Below are 16,382 nucleotides of genomic sequence, written 5' to 3' on the forward strand. Positions count from 1 at the left end.
CTGATCACCACATAAGCTGCTTCCCTCAGCCACACTCTTCTGCCATGTTGTTCCCGTCTCACCTGGAGTCCTGAGGGATGGAGCTAGCTGTCTATGGATTGAGACCCCTAAAACCGTGAGCCCTCAAATAAACTCTTCCTCTTCTACCGTTGTGCTGCTCAGGTCATTTAGTCACAGCAGAGCAAAAACTGACTAAAACAGATGAAGATATTCTTAACTATGATATATTCAATATTGAGAGTAATTTTTGAAAATACGATTGATCAGTAGTGATACCCGAGAGAAGAACAACCAAAATCCACAAGATTTGCTGGATACCAAAGGTGAAAGGGTGGGCATTATGTAGGGGAACCTAAGATGCTGTCTTTAGCAAAAACACAACAGTAAATTCAAACAGCTAACAACAATTTATTATGAAGAAAGAAATTGAAACCCAAAGCACATCATTTAAAATATTAGAAAAAGTCTTCTTGCTTTTAAGGAATGGAAAAGGAATAAAAAAATCATTAAAAACACGGCATTGATTCATATTGGTGGCCCATGGCCTCAAATTCTGTCTCTGCGGTCACTCTGAGTGGTGCTTTGTGGCAGGGCAGGCCTGGCTCTGGGCTTCGCTTCCAGATTTACAATTATTGAGTTATCATTTATGAATCGATATAAATGTCAATAATTTGTTTTCATCTTATTTCACTAAAGCTGAAATAAAGTGATAATATCCACTTTGTACTGAGTCCCTAGATTTTCAAACTTTAAGTCACATGTCAGAGTCCAGGGACTTAGACATGTGTATCTTTGTAAATCTATGGATTTGAAACTAATTATTTTAAAAATCCAAATTCTCTCTTCTTCCCAGTGTATAGAGTTTGCACCATATCTTGAATGTTGGGATTCTTCTCTCTGAATCTCTTCCAACCTTTGTATATCTTTCTTGAAGTCTAGCCATACAATTCTCGTACAGTTGTTCTGGCAAAGATGCACCATGACTTTGAACAAGAGTGGCACCTGCTATTGTTAGAAGCTTAATTCAGGGTCATGGTTTACTGAAGCACAGATCATGGGTCAGAGATACTGGACTGCATTACTGGGGTGTCCTTTGACAGCTTGTGACTTTAAATAACTCACTGAACCTCCTCTGAACCCATTTCTCCTGCTTTATGAGTGCATAAAGCGTACATATAGAGTCATCACAGGATCAATGGGACGCATGATAGGCCAGTATAAGGATGCATATCTTTATATTTTCTTTCTTTTTTTTTTTTTTAAAGAGAAAGAGAGAGAGAGAGAGAGAGAATTTTTTAATATTTACCTTTTAGTTTTCGGCGATCACAACATCTTTGTTTGTATGTGGTGCTGAGGATCGAACCCGGGCCGCACACATGCCTGGCAAGCGTGCCACCACTTGACTCACATCCCCAGCCCTCTTTATATTTTCTGATCTAAAAATTAATATATGCTTAAAACAAGCAACTAGACAAAAGTTTATATATGCTCATTATAAAGAATAAAGTATAAAAGAAATATGCAAAGAAAAGCAAAATTTCTAGAAATAATGACAGAAGCTAAGTTGATTGTACTCTTCTAGATTTTTCTCCCTTTGAATATCCTGCATAATACAATTATAATTTTTTTTTATAGAAAACAAGATCATTCTACATCCTGTATTTTCTCTTGCTTTATTCATACATTATGTGCTCTTTCCAGATCAGTGCTTAGAGAGCTTCCCAGGTCTTTTCCATGCCTACATGAGACCCTAATTGCATGGGTGCTCCATTAATTATTTAACCAATCACATAGTGGTAGCCATTTGAATTTGTATGCAATATTTTCTCTTTGATACAATGCTGCAGTGATGTTGTGCTACAATATTTTTTGTACATGTGAGTGATTATTTTTGCAAGTTCCTGGTAAAGAAATTGTTGGGTCAAATATATGAGCATTTAAGTTTTAAAGGGTCTTGCTAACTTGGACAAATGTTGGAAAGTTGTGGATCTTGGTTCTAGAAGACAAGCAGTGAGTTTGAAACTGAGAATGAAACTAGGAACGGAGAGTGGGAACGGACTAGGTGTAGACACAAGTCACATGACTCCTGTGCCTCATTTTTTTTTTTTTTTTTTATCTTGTGCTATATCGGGGCTTGAACCCAGGGGAGCCTAGTGTTGAGGAGTATCCCGGAACCCTTTTAATTTTTTTTTACTTTGAGACAGGGTTTTTCACCTTGCCCAGTTGGCCTTGAATTTGTGATCCTCCTGGCTCAGCTTTCTGAGTAGCTGGGATTACAGGTGTGGCATCACCACACCAGATTCAGTTTCTTTATTTACAAAATAGAGATACAAATAGTTCTCATCTGGCAGGACTGTTGTGAAGATTAAATTAGATAATATTTAATAAGTGCTGGGAATCCTGTCTAAAGAAGGCACTTCATTATAAAAGATGTTGTTATTAGGACTGTTTTAGGACAAAGCTGCAAGCCTGACCTGTTTATTGTCCCCAGAGCAGGGCTGGGCTCAGCAGGTGGCTAGGTCCTCAGCAAAATCCTCCCAGCAAGAATTTTTCAAGGCCTACTCAAGCCTTCTTTAGATATAATCTGATCTTTTCTTCCCTTCGTGGCTCTAGGAGATCATTTTACAGTTTATCTGTGGATTGGGTGAATGGGAGCCAGAGAGCTTCTGTCCTTCTCTTTTTTTTTTTTTTTTTTTAGACTGTTTAAAGGAGGGTCCAGTCCTGATCTCCATGAAGAAAGAAAAAAAAGGAACTAGGATTTGATGTGTCCCTGCTATGTGCAAGATTTTATCATACTTTAAATAAATGGATGTAAGGGCTGAGGATATAGTTCAGTTGGTAGAGTGTTTACCTCAAATGCACAAGGCCCTGGGTTCAATCCTCAGCACCAAAAAATAAAAACAAAAACAAACAAAAAACCCAAACATATATAAATAGATGTGTGTGACTTCTTTTTATCCTCACTCTGCTCCATGATGTCCACATTACTATCACCATTTTAGGGATGAACCATTGGTGGTATGATGATATTCAGGAACTTGACAAGGCACACAGCTAATAAGTGGCAGAACTGGGATTTGGCCCAGGATTGTCATCAAAGTCCCTATTTGTTCCATGTTCTCCCAACTCTGGGCCCAAGATGTCCTCAGCCATATGCAAACTCTGTATTCTGATTCAGTCTGTAATTTTTAATAACCTCTGGTGGGGGAATCTTGATTCATGTCCTCTGAAGTTGAAGTGACTTTCATAGATGATTTGGGGCAGTTATCAGGTCTATGGGTCTGACAGAAGCTGTGGTGTGACTGGCTTAGAGGTCCTTCCATGACTGTTCAGTGGTATCGCCTCTTGTTGTGTATAAGACCATGACAAAGGGAACTGTAGTGCTGTTATTGGATGGAGGCTTCTCTGGACGAATGACCTTGGTTGTTCTCATCACGGTGGTCATTGCTGGAGTTGATATTTCCACCAGGCTAGTTGGAAATAGGACTGTTCCTATTTTAACCAAACCAGAAAATTCTGAGTTTCTTTGCTTGTTTTAGTCAGCTTTTTGCTGCTGTGACTAAAAGACCTGACAAGAACCATTTAAGGAGGAAAAGTTTATTTGGGGTTCACGGTTTCAGAGTTCAGTCCTTAGATGGCTGATTATGTTGCTCTGGGCTAGAGGGGAGGCAGCAGCATATCATGGCGGAAGGGTATGGCAGAGGAAAGTGGCTGGATACCAGGAAGCAGAGAAAGAGGGGGGGAGGAGAGAGACAGAGAGAGAGAGAGAGAGAGAGAGAGAGAGAGAGAGAGAGAGAGAGAGAGAGAGAGAGGGAGAGAGAGAGAGGTAGTGACTCCATTTTCCAGTAACAAAATGTATACCTAATATTTTATGTATGATTTGATGGTCATTTGATTATTACAATGTAAAAAAGTTGCTCAGGATGACATAAAGGAAAGCAAATGTTATGGTTTAAATATTAGATGTCCCCCGCCAAGCTCATGTGTGAGACAGTGCAAGAAAGTTTAGCCAGGGACTGTGGCATGTTTAGGCTGCTCTGACTGCCCCTGTTGTAGACAGTGGAGTGTGTGTCAGGGGGTGGGGCAGGGAATCAGAGACCAGCCAGAGACAATAGCCACATCCCAAATGACTCACCTCCTCCAGCCACACCCTACCTGCCTATAGTTATCACCCAGTTAATTCATTCTAATGGATTAATGCGCTGATTAGGTTAAGACTCTCATAACCCAATTGTTTCACCTCTAAACTTTCTTCTCTCCCCGCCCCTGCCATTTAAAAATAATAGCTTTATTGAGATGTAATTCACATAACATACAATTCATTTTTTAAAAATATAGTGGTTTTTAGTGTATTCACAAAATTGTGCAACCATAACCACAATCAATTTTAGACTATTTCATCACCCCAGAAAGAAACCTCATACCCTCTATTTATAATCACCATCAATTCTGTATTTTATATATATATATTTTGAACTCAGGGTACCACTTGACCACTGAGCCACATCCCCAGCCCTATTTTGTATTTTATTGAGTCTCACTGAGTTGCTTAGCATTTTGCTTTTGCTGAGGCTAGTTTTGAACTTGTGATCCTCCTGTCTCAGCCTCTAGAGCTGTTGGGATTACAGGAGTGTGCCACAGTACCTGACTAAACTTTCTTGCACTGTTTCACACATGAGCTTTGGAGGGACATCTAATATTTAAACCATAACATTTGCTTTTTTTTATGTCATCCTGAGCAACTTTTTTACCTTGTAATAATCAAATGGCCATCAAATCACACATAAAATATTAGGTGCCTTTAGGATCATGTTGTATCATCTTCTTCAATTTTTATTTATTCTTGAAGGTGGACACTTTCCTTTTTCCTTTGGATGCATTTCAATTCTCAAGCTGTCACCCTGCAGCCTTAGTAGCCTAATGTGACTCTCTGGTTGAACGAGGCATGACTCCTCTTTGCAATGGTGAGTTTGAACTGCACAACTTTCTTTTGCAGGTCTCTTAATAAATAATGTTCAAATAGACTCCCCAAAGATTGTTTTCCAAACTCTTCCTTTTGAGGCCTTCCAAGGAGTACCTGGATTTTCTCACTGTCTCTCAAATGGAGTGAGGGCCCAGTGGTTGTTTTCTCTCCTTCTCTATCCTGAGTGGGACTCTTACTAACCTTTTGTGATACATTTCCTGCGCATTTTCCTCTTTCTTGGAACTGTATCTAGTGCGTTTTCTTTCCTGGTAGTTTATAAAACCACCTGTACTTGGAAGCTATCATTTGAATCTCTCTTCCACATAGGACTGGCTGATCTTCCCCACGGAGGGAAGGGCTGCAGGGGGAGGTGAAAGGTGCTGAGTAGGATTTCTCCCCCAAACCTTCTATCTCACATCCTCATCCATTCAATAAATATTTATTGAGAATATTTTATGTGCTTAACATAAATGGAAATGGACCTATGAGCCAGTCAGGCAAAATCCTTACTGGCATAGAGCTTGCCTTCTAGTGAGTATTTATTGGAGACGTTAGGCAGGTGAGAAGATAGATAGCAGCAAGGGGGCAAGTTAGTGCTAAGTGTGATGGAGGCACTGACAAGGGTATTGTGGCAGAGCATGCTGGGAGGGGACTTTTCATTAGAAGAGGCCTCTCTGAGGACATGATGTTTGGGGTGAAGATTGAATGATACCAAGAAGCCAGCAATGTGGAAGATCTTTCTAGGCAAAAGGAACAGCAAGTGCAAAGGCCCTGAAGCCAAATGGGTCAAACAGAATGTTCGGTCTATTCAGAGAACTAAAGGAAAAATAGTGTGCCTAGAGCAGAGTTTGCAAGGGCAAGAAGAAGGGAAATGAGGTCAGAGAGGTGAGAAGGCCAGATACTGTAGGGCTTGAGATCAAGACAAGAAGTCAGGTCTTATGTCACTGTGCAGAGAGAAGTCATCAGAGGCATGCACTATGATCTGAGTTATGATCTTAGGAGGCTGCTCTGACTGCCCCTGTTATAGACAGTGGAGTGTGTGTCAGGGGGTGGAGCAGGGAATCAGAGACAGTCAGGAGGGGTTTTTCCAGTCCTGAAATAAGATGATAGTGGCTTAGATTAGAAGTTGAAGAGAGCTGTGTGGGTTTGGAATGTTTTGGAGGCAGAGCAGGCAAACTAGTCTATCAGTGGGTTGGACAGGGAGGGTATGTCAAGAATCACAAACAACACCTAGGTTTGGTTTGAGTGCCTGAATGGATAGTAAATGTTATTTACTGATTAGGGGAACACTGGCGGAGGAACTGTGTGTGTGTGGGGGGGTGGGGTGGGGGGAGGTTAAGTCATTTGAGTCAGAAACATCTAGCAGGCATTAGAATCTCAGAATCTGGAGCCCAGGAGAGAAGCTCTGTGGATGGCTATGTCAGGGGCAGGAGTGTGTCATTATGGAGCCCACCACAGTAATATGATGCTTGAATATGGAAGATACTTCTTAAGTACCAATGGATTGAGCTACTCTTATTCAACTGTAAATTTGCCTAAAGTGATCTTTCCTTGTGTACTAGTCATTGTACTATGAATTTGCATGTTTATTTTAAGACAACGATTTGAAAGCTTATGTTTGAAAGGAGATCATAGAATGACTATGACTGATGGCTGGGCATGGTGGTGCACACCTGTAATTCCAGTAGCTGGGGAGGCTGAGGCAGGAGGATCACAAGTTCAAAGCCAGCCTCAGCAACTTAGTGAGACCCTGAGCAACTTAGTGAGAACCTGTCTCTAAATAAAATATAAAAGGGGCTGGGAGTGGCTCAGTGGTTAAGCACCCCTGAACTCGATCCCTGGTATAAAAAATAAAGTAAAAAAGATATAGCTGCACTGGATACTTGGAGTGATAAACTGATCCTCAAGAGTGTCCCTGGGAAAGGGCTAGGGATGCTAAGGAGATGGCCAGAAAATGCTACAGCAAGTGTAACCTTGCTTAGGGATACTGTAATTTCTTTATTTCCAAAGGATATACAGTCTTTTTCAATTGCATACTTGCTGTCTGTCTTGTTTAAACAAACAAAATAGCAGCAGTAATGACAAAGTGATTTATTTTGTATTACACATTCAGTTCAGTTTCTTTATTCTAAGCTATTCTATTTCATAATTGCATTATGATGCTTTTATAATGTATAGAATTTTGACGTGTAGATATTCCTAAAATGCTTTGCTTGCCTGGGAACAGTTTCATAGAATAATACAACTAAACCCCAGCAAGCTAGTCCCTTATGGACTAGTGCAGTGTGTCTCCAGCCCTTCTTTTTTTTTTTTTTTTTTTTGAGGAAATACTTTTGGAATTCTCCCTCCATGACGAGTGTTATATTTAGCACTCAGTTCTGAGTCCTTGTGGACAGCAGTGAGCATTTCTTTCAAAGTCTCTCTCCGGCTGGCCCATTGGAGACTCTATGAAGCCTTGGATGATAAAGGTGACTTAAAATAAGGCTGATAACAAACAGGGAAACTATTCTTTTCAGTTTTGTTCTTTGAGTCAAATCTAAAGAAAACGCACCAAAGGTTTCTGCATTAGGCAGTGTGCATCTTATTCCACATTGGGTACAGCCATTGTTACATGGCTTTCATTTTCTTACAAAAATTATAAGAAGTAATTCTTACCCTGAAAACCATGGTAGGAAGTTTAATTCTGGTAATGTTTGGAGGACCCTTTCCTCTTGCTTAAGGACCATTTTTAAATAAAGGTAAAATCATGCCTCTCAGGTAAAGCGAACAATCTATAAGACTTTATAAAACTTATTAAACAACAAGGAAACAGTAAGATGTTGCTACTAGTTCAAAGGAGAATTCAAAACCACACACATATCTAGGCCACCGGGAATGCTGGAAGGAATTTATAAGTAGATTACATATAGGTGACTATCCACCGGGCAATGACCGACTGCTTTTTTACCACCCTAAATTCACTTGTATTTCAGCAGATAGAATCATTTGTATCATGACCTGTATAAAAAGTACCACAGATTGGGTAGTTTAAAACAACAAAAATATATTATCTCTTGCTGGGTGCCATGGCACATGCCTGTGATCCTAGCGGCTCAGGAGGCTGAGGCAGGAGGATCTCGAGTTTAAAGTCAGCCTCAGCAAAAGTGAGGTGCTGTGCAACTCAGTGAGACCCTGACTCTAAATAAAATACAAAATAGGGCTGGGGATGTGGCTGAGTGCCCCTGAGTTCAATCCCTGGCTCTTGTTTCCCTGCCCCCCCCCCAAAGAAACATATTATCTCATGATTCTGGAAGCTTGAAGCCTGAAATTAAGGCACCTGCTGGGCTGTGCTCCTCTGGAACCTGCTGGAAGAACTTTGCCTCTTCTAGCTTCTGGTGGTTGCTGGCAATCCTTGGCATTCCTTGACTTGCAGCTGTAGCACTTCAATCAGCCTCTGTGGTCACATGGCATTATCTCCTTGTGTCTTCTCTTAGAAGCACACCAGTCAGAGTGAATTAAGGGATGTTGTAGTCCCCCCTTCACCATGATTCTGCTTTCTAAGATTTTAGTTACATGAAATATGTCTCAATATCAAATGGAAAATTCCAGACATAAACATAAATCTTAAATTGTGTTCTCTTCTGAGTAGTGTGAAAAACTCTTTCTGTACCATGCTGTCCTGCTCTATCCCACTTGGGATGTGAATCATCCCTCTGTCTAGTGTATCCATGCTGTATACACTATCCACCTTTTGGTTACTAAGTAGCCATCTCAATTATTGAACCAAATGTTGTGGCATCACAGTGCTGTGTTCAAGTGACTCAATTTGGATATGCCAAAGATAAACTGTAAAGTGCTTCCTTTAAGTGAAAATGTGGAAGTTCTTGATATAGAATTTAGGACTATCTACTAGGAGTTTTGGAAAGTATCCTCCTTGGATAAGGGATGGAGGAGTACCATACCCCAGTATGACCTTGTCTTAACTAATTATATCTGCAATGACTGTATTTCCATAGGTTACTTTCTGAGGTGCTAGGGGTTAGGACTTCAATGTATCTTTTAGGGGAACACAATTCAACCTATAATATTACCTATTCTCTACAACTACAGAGTTGCTTAAAGACAATGCAATGTGTTTTAGATAAGGGGCTGGGGATATAGCTCTATGGTAGAGTACCTTCCTAGCATTCATGAAGCCCTGGGTTCAATCCCCAGTAACACACAACCACACACATGACGTTTTAGACAAGATAACTGGTACCATTTTGGGGGCCCATTTTAGTCTTTATTTTTTTCTTGACTGTCCCATCTGGCAGGACACATCAACGTGGGCAGTGAACCTAGATGGGGAGGAATGAAGGGACAAGAGACACGAAAGGTGACAGCAAGACAAAAGTTCTGATCAAGCTGCAAACTTTTATTGTTCACACAGGGGTATTTATATGCTGGGGATGGGGAAGCTCTCTAATCAGCAATTGCTGGATGTGGGTGGGTATTCATATGCTGGAGATGGGGAAGGTCTCCAATCAGCAATTGCTGGATGTGGGTGGTAAAACTGCCAGCTGCAAGATGTCTGATGATCCTGATAACTGCAGGATGTTCCAGGGAGATCGGTAGCTGCAGGATGCCTCCCAGGGGGCTGTCAGGCTAATCTTTGAAGGAGAATTTCCTTCTAGTCCTCGACACTTGACACCTTTCCTAGTTTTGTCCCCAATTTTGGATATTCCAGGACCACACTGGTCCCCACAGATAATGCTTACTTAAAAGCAAGAAGCTATACTACTCTGGGCTGGCTGAGTCCAAAGGCTTTTGCTGAGGCTTGAAGCCCAAATGCTAAATTCCAGGTGATGCCTTAAGGTTGCCAGGAGACCAGGTACATGCTTCTGAGGTGGTGCCCCTGCCCTAGGTGCTGTACAGGTAAAGCTAACATCTGTTATTCCCCAAAGGGAAAAATCCCCCTCCCCCATCCCCTTCCCTTCCCAGCCTCAGGGACAGACACTACTGCACTGCCCTTCAAATGCTCTAAGCATTTCTCACTGTTCCTTTCCTGGCAGGTCTCTTAAGGCACTTATAGAAACTCTCAGTCTTTTTCCTTCTCCAGGGTGAGAGGTAAAGTATGGGTTTCTCTTTCTAACCCATCTAGGCTACATCTATTTAGGATACTTGTACAGTGAAAATTGTGAGAAGGGCTTTTGTCATCTGAGGATTCTCAGTCACTAGCTGGGCTGCACTTGGAGACCTGAGAATAGAATGATGAGTTTGAGAAAGGTGGTTGGAATGAAAAGGGGTTTCCAGTTCCCCTGGATCAAGAGCAGAGCACTCCATTCCCTACACATTCTGACAATGACAGTTGTTTTGATGTGCTGCTTAAATTGCTCCTCTCACCTAAAACCACCTCCCTCTCCTGTGTGTCCTTCTGGGAGCAATGGCATTCAGCTGGTGAGCATGGTGGGCCAGTTCCACAACTGCTGGTGCCTTTGCAGTCCTCTGTGGGAACCCTCCTGGACTCTGCATGTATTTTTTGGTATGTTCCACTTGTTTTTCCCAATCGGCCATTCCATTAACCCCTGACCTTCCTGTCAGGCTGATATCCATCTTAGTGTTCTATAGTTTGATATTTATTGTTTAGAAATGTCCTCTTTAGTGTACTTAATCATGATGGTGTTTTTTTCCCCTAGCTTCTAGTTTATCTAAATAGGTTCTAAAAATCTCTCCAAGACCCTCCTCCTTACATTTTAAAGCAATAGTTTTAAAATGAGTATTTTTGCCCCCTTACCCGTAAGAGGCATTTGGCAATATCTGAAGACATTTTTGTTGTTGTGACTGTGTGGCTGCTACTTACCTAGTGGATAGAAGCCAGGAATGGGGCTAAACAGCGCATAATGCACCAGACCGATGTCCCCTCCCCACTCCAACAAAGAAGTATCAAGTTCAAACTGTGAACAGTGCTGAGGTTGAGGACCTCAGTTGGAAAGAAAGAAAAAAAGAACTACATTTATGCTGCTTATGAGAAAAAAATAAAAAATGTAGATATGCCTAAAATAAAAAAAATGTAAATCTCTTGAAATTTCAAATAGTACATTTTCTGTTTTGGTTAAAATTTTGTTTTTCTTAAAGATATATTAAGAATAAATTGAATCCTTTCTTATTCCCAGTAAAGTTTATTTATTCCTATTCTTTTATCAAATTCAGTGGATTAAAAGCGATTGACACAAGTTTTTATGGACTATTAGAGGCATAAAGCTAGGTTCAAATAAGAGCACAATCTGTTTCTGTAATGCACAGGTAATGCATTCCAGGCATATTTCTAGATATGGAAATGCTCCCCAAAACGCAGAGAAGAGAACCTTGTCAGAGATGTGGGGGGCTCCTGAGTCTGCCCTCTTTCCCAGAACTCCAATGGGGTGTAAAGAAATGCTGGCACTCAGAAGTGAGGCTTCTGGAGGAGGCAGAGGCTGGCCCTAGTTGCTATTTTTAACATGAAAAACTTCTAAAATAGAAAGATGTTCAACTAATACCCCAGGGAAGGGAAGAAGCCCTTTGGTGGAGTTAAAAGTTGGAGACAATGTGGCAACAACCTGGGAGTGTCTCTGAGTGACATTTTGGCCACATGGGTGGGGACTTCTGTAGGACTTGTTTGGTAATGCCTGAAAATTCTAGATGAGTGTGGGCTGACTGTGTAGTTAGGCAAGAAGCAAGCCTGGGGAGCTCCCCTCTGCTCTGGAGCAGCTTTGAGAAAGTGGGGTATTGAAGGAAGCAGTGCTCTACCAGAACTTCCAGGCTCCATCTGTGGGAGGCTCTGTGCTGGACTGGGCGTCAGGGGCGCAGAGATGAATCAGGTTTTTGTCTAAGTTGAAGAAGTAGAATATGTTGAGACTGGGGCCACATCTTTGCTTTTCTAAACAGGAAGTTGTGTCTTCTTGAAATCCAGAGCTGGTGCAGAAATTGTAGAGCAGCTTTTGTTAGAGAAGGTTGTACCAGTGGAATTAGTAGTGAGTGGATCTAGGCAGGACCTGTCAGAAGTTAATCAAAAAGGCTTTTACTTAGAAGGAAGCATGGTGGGAGGGGCAGGCCTCCTTAGTAAGTAAAATTCCCTCTGCTGAAAAATTTCTGCAGCAGCTCTACCATTAGAAATTGTTTCTGAGAACAACACAGAAGTGAATCAAAGCCAATCAGCTAAGGAGTGAGACTCTGAGGTCTGAGATTGAAGGTGGGAATGGAACTTGAGCCAGAGGAGCACAAGTTAAAACTGAGGTAGCTTCAATGTGGTTTGTAACCTATCCTATTGTTGTGTAATTTAAATAATTATTATGAAAAAATGTGAACTTAAATAAAAGAAGAAATAATAGTATAAAGAGCCTGATGCCCTTATCAGCCAGTGTCACCAATTTATAATAAATAGCCTATTTTCCCTGATCTATCCAATCCCCCAGTAATATTGAAGGAATCCTGTGCATCAGATCATCTCATCTGTAAATATTTCAATATGGATTTTGAAAAAGAAAAAAGAATATAATTTATATCTATGTCTTCATACAGTGAATTGGTCTGCTCTAAATGGCTGACTCTATTTATGCAGAAACATCCTGAAGAGAAGGAAGACTATAATTCCCTCAGAAAAGCATCCACCTCTTCTTCCCAGGGTGAGATGGCAGCCCTCAGCCTGTGCATTTCCTGAGCCCCTGTGCGTTCTGCACTCCTTCCCTCAAAGCCTCATGCAGAAATGATTTCCTTGTCTGTGTCCTTCCCTGGTGTGGCATTGGTTTGAATACTCAGTAAATATCATGTGCTCTCCACATTTCCCAGTCTCCTTTGCAGTTATGTTGGTGTCATGTGACTACTATGGATCAATGAAAACCCACTTTTCAAGACATATTTGGAAGGAAGGAAGAGTTAAAAAAAATAGGAAGGAAGGGAAGAAGCTAGAATAGCTAGAAAGAAGGGAGGCAAGCTAGCTTTCTCTGAGACCTCAAGGAGGTCAAAGTAGAAGTTCAAAATTTCTGATTCTTTGAGGATAATCATAGCCAACCAGCCAAACAACCCAGAGAGCTGTTTTATAAGTCTCCTGGAACCCTAACCTAATAGGTGTGTATTATATTATTGGTCTGCTTTACCTAATGATTGGTTCATAACACTAAGATTTACAACCAAGTGCTTCTTTCCTGGATTCGGAAACTTGCTCACATCCTCAAGGGTCCACCTTTGTCACCTCCTTCCACCCTTCCTTTGCTTCTCTTGTACAAGGCTCATGTGGACCTCCTCTATGCCAGGTACTCCTTCCTGCTGCTGTGGGTATAGTAGTGACCAAGAAAGGGCACAAGGCTGTTCTTGGGTGAACAGCCAAGTGAGAAGGCAAAATCCATACAGATGGCAGGTGCTGTGTGTTCAACTTGGAGGGCCCCATCTCATCTAGGGCTCAGAGGGAGGTCTCACTAGAGGAAGTGTCGCCAGCAGATCCTGCAGTGGAGTTAGTCAGGGGAAGGGTTGTATTTCCGTCTTCTTGGTTGTGTCTTTGGTACTATCTTGCCTCTTCTTTTTGGCTCCCCATCCCTCTCTCTTTGGGTTTCTGTGCACAGTCTGCTCAATACTTTCTTCTGCTCTTGTAGGGAAAGATGATCACCCTAAGAAAATCAGTGGGAGAAGTCCACAATCCATTCCCACTATTATTGGAAAACCTGTGGCAGACAGGCCCTGCAGAGCCATGCAGACCTTGTTATTAACAGCAATCAACATGCAGCACTGGCAAATTTCATTTGGAAACAGATTCAGTGAATCACATGTTAAAGATATTACTCTTATTTCTGGAAAGTGAATCACTGGGAGTTGGAAGAGATGAATTTTACATTGCAACCACTTTGACATCTTTCTTTTTCACTGTCTTCATTTGTGTCTCACCAAAACCTTAGTGATGAAAGAATTTCTTGGTCTTCTTTTAGGTCCTCCTGGAATAGATGACCATGCACCTCTTGAGGATGTGTGTGTGTGCATGGAGAACTGCAGTGAAAATTCTAACATTCTAAAATGGATTTCAGCTCTCGCCTAACCAGGTTTATGTTTAGGGTCAGGAGGGGGCTATTTGTTTTGTTTTTTTTTTTTCAGTGTGCAATGTGGTCTGCAAAGTCTTGTAGCTCCTTGTTAGCTTTAACCTGACCCCTTCAATATATGACGATGACTTAACCAGTTGGGAGCCTCCTCCCAGCTTGGGCCTCAAAGGGTTTGGCTCCAGGCCCGGTCCCATCTGATGAGTTGCACTTTTGTTCTTCTAGGTTGGCCGGTTTCCTGTGGCTAAAGGTTGCGACTTCACTTGAGCAGCATGACAGGAGTTACGCTGGCCACGAAAAGATATCATCTCTTGGTCATCCTCGGCAGAAATGAGAATGCTTTAAAAACCCTTTCTTTTCACTTGGACCATTTTTGAGAGAAAACGCCTATTAGGTGGAAGGATGTAAGAGAAAAAAGAAGGACATTCCTGCCTTACTCCTCCTTTATATATATATATTTTAAGTTGGGCACAATACCTTTGTTTAATTAATTAATTTTTATTTATGTGGTGCTAAGGATTGAACCCAGAGTGCCTCGCATGTGCTAGGTGAGCGCCCTACTGCGGAACCATGACCCCAGCCCCTTACTCCTCCTTTAAATGCAGCAATGTTGTAAAGGAGAACAGCTTCATTTCCAGCAGAGAGACCTTCCAGAAGGAAGGACACCTTCTTGTTCTGTTGCTGTGACGCAGGTTCTGCCCCACTGCCCAGCACAGAGCAGCAATGAACTCTTGGTGGGAAAGGCAAAAGCAGGAGTCATTTTTTTTTCTATTCAAAAGGGAATTTGCCCCAGCTACCCATTTCTCCAACATTGAATGAGACTAGAGATATAATGGAACTATTTCTAGATGACAGAAAAAAGTAATTTATTTTTATAGTCGTAAATCTTTAGTGTCAACATATTTTTGTTTAAAAGCATATTATTATATAATCTGTTCTACAGAAATAAAATGTCCCAGCAAATAAACATGGATGTGTGAGAAATAACCAAAAAAAAAAAATTGAAAACAAAATATCAATGTTTGCAGATAGAGGACAGTTAAATAAATTCGGATTTATCTATACAATGGAATATGATGTAGTTATTAATAAAGTGAATTCAATCTATGTGTATTGACTGGGAAAAATGTCCCATCATTTATTGTTATAAGAAAAAAATTTTCGAATAGAACAAGTTGCACATACACGCAGATCTATGAATCTAGAGAAGGGATAAATGGACACTTACCAGACTGGTAACTTGATTTTCTTTTGTGGTTGTGTAGGAAATAGAGATGGGGAGAGAAATAGTTTTCCTACAAACCACTTTTGTATTGATTGTCTCATTTCAATGAATCATGCAATGATCATGCAAAATGGACATGTTTGCAGCAAAAAAAAAAATTACAGAAAAATTCAATTTAAAATTAGAATATAAATATGACTAAATTGAGGTAAAATAAGTAGCATTCTTCTTCCTATTGCTTATAAGTTCTTGCTTACAAGTAATTTTTATTCTAATAGCTTACAGATGTTGTGTTCACAAGTACTAATTTGAAGCGGACACTTTGGATCATAAGACAAACCAAACAAAGTTAGGAGGCTTTGATTTAAAGGAAGAAGAAAAGTCTGTGAAGGGATATGATTTGGGGGCATTTAAGGTGAGGGTTTCTATTATTAAAGGGGTGAGCTGACACAGTAGGATGTGGCCAACACAAATCCATGTGAGTTGTGAATGCACATAAAAACCCAAAATAGGTACAATCATCCTGGGGATGTTGCTCAGTGGTTGAGTGCTTGCCTCACTTTCATGTTGAGAGAAAACTTTCTATTGGTTCCAAGACCAATAGATGCATTTCCCAACTTACATACACAGATTCTGCAACTACAGCATTTATTGTGAGAGTCACAGCAAGGATCAGACACAAAGGGGGACTTGGAGAAGGGGTGGGGTAAGACATTTTGACTTTGAAGGGATATGGAGAGAATAATACAGAAAAAACCTTTTACTCTGGAGATTTAGCATTCAGTGGCCCTCTTTTCCCCACTCCCAGTATGATCCCTGCCTTAAGGATTATTTGGTGGCCAAAAAATAGAAGCCCATACAAACCATCACAGGTGAAAAGATGATTCATGGTAAAAATATAGGATCCCATAAAACCCAGTTGTGGAAAGTGCGTGTGGACTCCCAGGCACTGAAAAATTGTTCCGCATCTGCTGTCTTTGTCCCTTACCTTCTCTTCATGTGTATCACTCTGGCCTTTCTTGTATTTGCTTCTGATTTTCCTTGTTTCATGATCTCTCTCTCTCTCTCTACCTACCTTGGTGCAAACATGGCTGTTCCAACCTGGACTTCATGTTACATTTCAATTCAGGGTCACTGCAGTATCTCCAGGCTGTGAATAGTCACTGTGTCTCTT

Source organism: Ictidomys tridecemlineatus, chromosome 2, assembly GCF_052094955.1.
Source record: "Ictidomys tridecemlineatus isolate mIctTri1 chromosome 2, mIctTri1.hap1, whole genome shotgun sequence".
Taxonomy (NCBI): domain Eukaryota; kingdom Metazoa; phylum Chordata; class Mammalia; order Rodentia; family Sciuridae; genus Ictidomys; species Ictidomys tridecemlineatus.